The sequence below is a fragment of the Sarcophilus harrisii genome, chromosome 3, assembly GCF_902635505.1.
Source record: "Sarcophilus harrisii chromosome 3, mSarHar1.11, whole genome shotgun sequence".
NCBI classification, from domain to species: Eukaryota; Metazoa; Chordata; class Mammalia; order Dasyuromorphia; family Dasyuridae; genus Sarcophilus; species Sarcophilus harrisii.
In genome coordinates, this window is record NC_045428.1 from 583,073,534 (window position 1) to 583,079,411 (window position 5,878).

Here is a 5,878-nt window from a genome sequence, read left to right on the forward strand (position 1 = left end):
ACTGATAGCTAGGGAGATTAAGTCACATGCCCAAAGACACAGAGACTGGATTTGAACTCATGTCCTTTGATCCCACAACCTCAAATATGAACAATGTTTTTCTAGCAGAAGGCTCTTAGGAAAATGGAGACCTTCTCTAGCCCTGGTTTCTGGTTTCCTTTCCTCCCTGAGAGGAGAGTTCTGTGATCATTTCCAGGGCTGACACAGGATTCTTTCCCCAGTACCAAGGGGGACAGGACAAAGACACTGGCATTGCATCAGAGGAGTTGGGTTCCAATCTCACCTCTGCTACTTACTATCTGTCCTTATTTAACAATCAGCTTTCTGGAGGGCAGGGAAGAAGGAAGTATACATGAGGCACTTTTAAGGTTAAGCGACATTAAAACAAACACATTTCCCCCCCCCCCCCCCATCACTTTTGCTTTCTTAAGTCTAAACAATTAGCAAAACAATAAATCAAGTACTAATTGATAGTGTTTGTTGATTGTCCACAAAGAAAATTTAACAATCATTTCTCCTGAGCTTGTCTAAGATGGCTCTAGCGCTGCCCTCCTTCCAGCTTTCCATCTATGATGCATCCTGTACACATGGAGAGCTGCCACTGCTAAGCCTAAACCTCTGAGGTTCTAGATTCAGATTCTTATGGACTCCAAGGATTTTTTTTTTAACTCCAACTCTCTGGTGCTTTGATCCGGTGAAAAGAGAGCCTCCGGAGGAGTACTCCAAAGAATCTTCTGGATGGCTTGACTTTGCTCTGAATGATTTCCAAATTGTACAGATCTTGGGAATGCAGATAATATTTAAGCTCTTTCACGCATGTGCTTCTCTCTGTCCCGGTCTCCTTTTGGTGGAAGGGACAAGTAGCCAGAGCTAAGAGCTAAGGGATGGGCTTAATCTGCTGTGTTTTCAGAATTCTCCTTCTACCTTCATTATTTAATTTTTTTCTATGCCTGAAGGACAGAGCATCTGATCACTTTTCCATTACATCTCTGTTATTAATTCCCAGGAACTTGTTACAGGGTCTGTCAAGCCCACAGTCGACAAACCCATGTTACTCACTTGAATGGATTCTTGGAAACTCAGGCTTATTTGCAAGGCAAAATTAATGAGAAAAGAAAGACTTAAACGAGATAGTAATTTATGACTTCCACTGTGGCCGGCCTCCTTGTTCCCCTGGTGGAAGTGATGCGTTTTTCTTTTTTCTTCCCTTTTTGGAAAATAATACTATGCTTAAAGAACATGAAATTGACTTGGCCCTGCATTGCCTGTGGAAGCCAGTTTGGTCCTGGCCCAGATCCAAGGAACTTCTGGCCTCAGGGTCCTTCCAATTTGCTCTCCAGTGTCTATAAATGGTGTGTTCTTAAATGTCTGGAGCATCGGAGATGCTTATTTTCAAATATCTCTTAGAAATCGGCCCATTTACTAAGCATGTATGGATCCTAATTTCGCAGGGTAAGGGTACCTGGGTGCATCTGATTTGTGGATCCCAAATTCGCAGAGTAAGGCTATCTGGGTGCATCGGATTTATGGATCTTAAATTCACAGTGTAAGGATATCTAGGTCCATCTGATTTATGGATCTTAAATTCACAGTGTAAGGATATCTGGGTGTCTCCGATTTATGGATCTTAAATTCTCAGGGCAAGTGCATTGGATGCATGGATCTTAAATTCGCAGTGTAAGGATATCCGGGTGCATCCGATTTGTGGATCCCAAATTCGCAGGGTAAGGCTATCTGGGTGCATCTGATTTTCCACTGAGACTGAAATCGCTCAAGTACGGAACACCCCTAAACCTTTACAGTCTCCTCTCCGCCCCGAGTTCCCACCTACTGCCATCCTTCTCCGGGAGCCTCTCCACCTCCACCTCCACCATCCAGAGAGCAGAGAATGCAATGGAGAAGTTCGGGATGTGACAGGAGAAAACGAAATTAACCATTGCTAATGGCCACCAAACTTGCCGAATGTCAGTTCTTGTTCTTATGTGCCACGGAGAGACTATAATAATCACACAGCTAAGATACAAGGCCTCTCTCTGGCAAGACCCCACATGACAGGACTTGGAAGGCAGGTGTTACTGTAATTAGCTATTGTTTGACTATCAAAAGTCAGAGCTGATTAAAGCCACTAAGTACAAATGCACTATTTTATTCCAAAGAATATTATGAATTGCACGCTGGGGCTCTTTCAGTATGGACCTTCCTTCCGGAGACTGCTAAGAGCCCATGCCAGCAGTAATCAAACGTAAAATCTGCATAAACCTTCAGGGTTTTTTAATTCAAGCAGAGACCTTTCATTAGAAATATGTTACTTTATGAAATCTGGTCGCCAGCAAGGGGAGAAAAATGTGACTTCTTAAGGAAGTGAATGGCATCTCTCCAGTGATTAACCCAAGATTAATGGAGAGCTCCCACTGCTAAGCCTAAGTCCATTTTATTGCTAATTCATTTAGGTACCATTTCAGATATCCTTGATGAAAGTCACCTGCTAAGTCGTCAGGTTTTGGCAAGCAAGGCTAGCCATTATGGTCCAATCCTAAATACAAGTTTTATTAAAGAAGCTTTGAAAAGTGTCTGGTATTAGGTTCATTCTTTAAAGGATATTCTATTTAATGTACTCAATTAGTTAAAAATTTGGATCCACATTCATTAATCAAAAATGAATGTGACTGTTACACTTTGTACCCCCCTTTTTTCTATTCTTCACCCCCCTCTCTTTCCCTTCTTCTATTTCTCTCCTTCCCCCCACCCCCTGTATAGATCTTTCTTATTTGTAAAGAAGGGTTGTTTGTCACACACAGAGAGGCACATGCGTGTTCGTGCACACACACACACACACACATAAATTAAACTCCATTTACATGGTTTTGTGTACCTACTAAGTGCTAGGCAATGGCACACAGGTTAGAGAAATTTAAGGGGAAAAAGATCCTGACCTCAAGTAGTTTACATTCTACTGGGGGAAAATAACACAGAAATAGGGAAATGTAATTAAAATAAATGCCAATTTCAGGGGGTGGGTTTGGGGGAAGGGGGCTTAACAACTGATGGAGATGGCTGGGATAGAGACTGACATATGCATTCAAATTCTAAAGGAGTATATTTAGGATGCCACAGGCAGGCTTTTAAAAGGATAGGGGATGAGAGAGGAAAGGGGAAATTTAGAGAAAAAATATAACTCAAGCCCAGGATTAGCATCCTTTGTTCATCAAGGATTATGCACAATCTAGAAAGCCTGTGGGTGTGGGTGGGTGTGGGGGAGGCTGAGATAGTCCCCAGTGAAAGTAATTCTCACTAGAGAACCCACTCATTTCCCCCTGATTTCTTAGCAAAAGGTTCAAGACTACAATAGAAATACCAAGAAGAGATCTTAGGTCTAAGAATGAGAAATATAACAGTGCATGGGAATCAATCAAAGGAAGGGGAGGAAGAGAAAACTTGAGGTGGGGAAAGGAGAGTCATCTCTGCATGTCTGTAGGGCTGATGACTGGAAGAAAGATTAAATTTGTTCTTTTTGGCCCTAAAGGATTTAAGCCAAAGTCGTAAAGAGGTATATTTATTTTTGATGTTAGGAAAACCTTCCAAGTACTTAGAGATATTCTAAAAATCCAAGAGAAACTGATTGGAGAGGGGGCTGTTTGCCCTTTGCTGGAGATTTTCAAATGGAGGCTGGATGGCCACTTCTTGGAATGAGGTACAGATGCTATGGGTTCCAGGTATAGGAATCTACCCCTTCCACCCTTGACATTCTGGGATTCTCCCAAGATAAAGGCAGAGATTGCTTTTTCTCTCTTTTTTTCCCTCTCACTTAATCTCCCATAAAATCTAAATCTCCCTTCTCAATGGCTTGGCTCAGTCTTTTAAATGGAAAATTTAAATCGAATTCAAAGCCATAAGGATTTGGCTCAGGAGACAGTAGGTACCAAAGATGCTGGGTATCCTTCAGGAGAAGTGAGACACCCAGAGATTCTGGCTGCAGCTTCTTGTCTGCTCAAAGGTTTGGATCCCTCTCTATTTTCCCTCTGCATCATTACAATTCTGAGTACATATTTATCATGTGGTTTTCTCTCCAGTCCGTGGAAGAGACAAGAAGTAAAAAAAAATAATTAGACAATAAAACGATGCCCAAGAAGACTAGTGCATACAGGGGGGCCAACAAACTGGTGATTTATGAACAAGGCTAAAATGTCATCACAGAGGGCTCTTAGATGACACATTATGAGTCTGTTTTTTTTGGGAGGGGAGGGGTTTTGTTCTAAATTCAGATTTTGCTAATTCTGGCAGAGATCTAACAGAATTATGTGCATTTTATGGACTTGATAGATATTCAGTGTGTGTGTGTGTGTGTGTGTAAGGAGGCAGGGAGGATGCCTTTCTGAAAATCCCTTTGGTCCCTTCCTGTGAAGAAGCAAAAATAAGCTTGTTTACTGCACCATAGTCTATATTCCTCTGCACTCTGGTTTCTTTAGAAATGCTTCAGCCCTTCTTTCTCTGTGTCTTAAAAATGCTTCAGCCCTTCTTTCTCTGTTTTCTCTTGCTTGCTCTAAGCTTGGTGGACTGAGGCAGAGCGGGCAACAAACCGTACCAGTCCTATGAGACCCTATGTATTCTTTAACCCTTTGTAAACCCAAATCTTCCTACAATGGATAGATTGCTGGATTTCGAATCGGAAAGACTAAAGTTCAAATCTGGCTTGGGATACTTACTAGCTGTGTGATGCAGAGTGAGTCCCTTAACCTCACTTTATCTCAGTTTCCTCGATGGAGATATATAAATGTAAAATTTCCTCAATATAAAATAATTTTATATTGATTTCTCAATTTGAAATGAAGATAATAAATAGTACCAACTTCCAGATCTGTTGTAACACAGGATAAAATAAAATGTTTTCTCAACCTAAAAAGTTTATGGATGCTAGTTACTATGGCCATTTTCATCATCATTCTCACCATCCTCATCCTGGACTGTTGAAATGAATTGGCAAGATGTTCTGTTGCATGACAAGTACACTTCACATTTCATTCCCAGTGCCTAATTAACTGTAGGATCTGGACAAATTATTTAATTGCATTAAACCACAGAGGCTTCATCTGTAAAATGGGTATAATTATTATTATTATTATTATTATTATTATGGACCTTCCTTCCATCCATAGTATCACAATGTGGTATTTTATCTTAGAAACAATAAGATGTTGTTGAAGCTTCTGCAGCAGTGTAATAATGTGGTTAGATCTACCCTTAATCACTTTAGCATCTAAGTGGAGGATAGAGGAAAGACACTGTGTGTCTAAGATTGTTGTGAGTTTAAATTAGATCATATCTATAGAGTTCTTTGAAATCCTGAGAAATTGATAAGTAAATTTAAAAGCATTTATTAAGCACTTAATATGTGTGCTAAAGAACAGGGATTTTTGCTGTCATTTTTCAATCATTTCCTCTTCATGATTCTTCATGACCTCATCTGGAATTTTCTTGGTAAAGATATTGGGGTGGTTTATCATTTCCTTTTCCAGATCATTTTGTAGATGAGGAAACCGAGGCAGAAAGGGTGAAATGACTTGCCCAGGATCATATAACCAGTATAAGACATTTTTTTGAATTTGCCAAGATAAGTCTTCTTGATTTCAGACCTAACATTCTATCCAAAGTACTACCTGGCTGCTCAAAAATAAACACATAAGGCAGTCCTAGCCCTAGCATCCTAAGGGATGCGACAATACATATAAAAGGTTTCAAAAAAGTGATTGATTGATTGATTATTGAAGCACAAGGGCCACATCTGGTGCTTTTTCTAGAGGCAAAGGCAGAACAAGGATATTCCTAAAAGTTTGCTGGAAAGCTGGGAAGATGGGGAGGGAAGGAAATTATCAAGCCAATC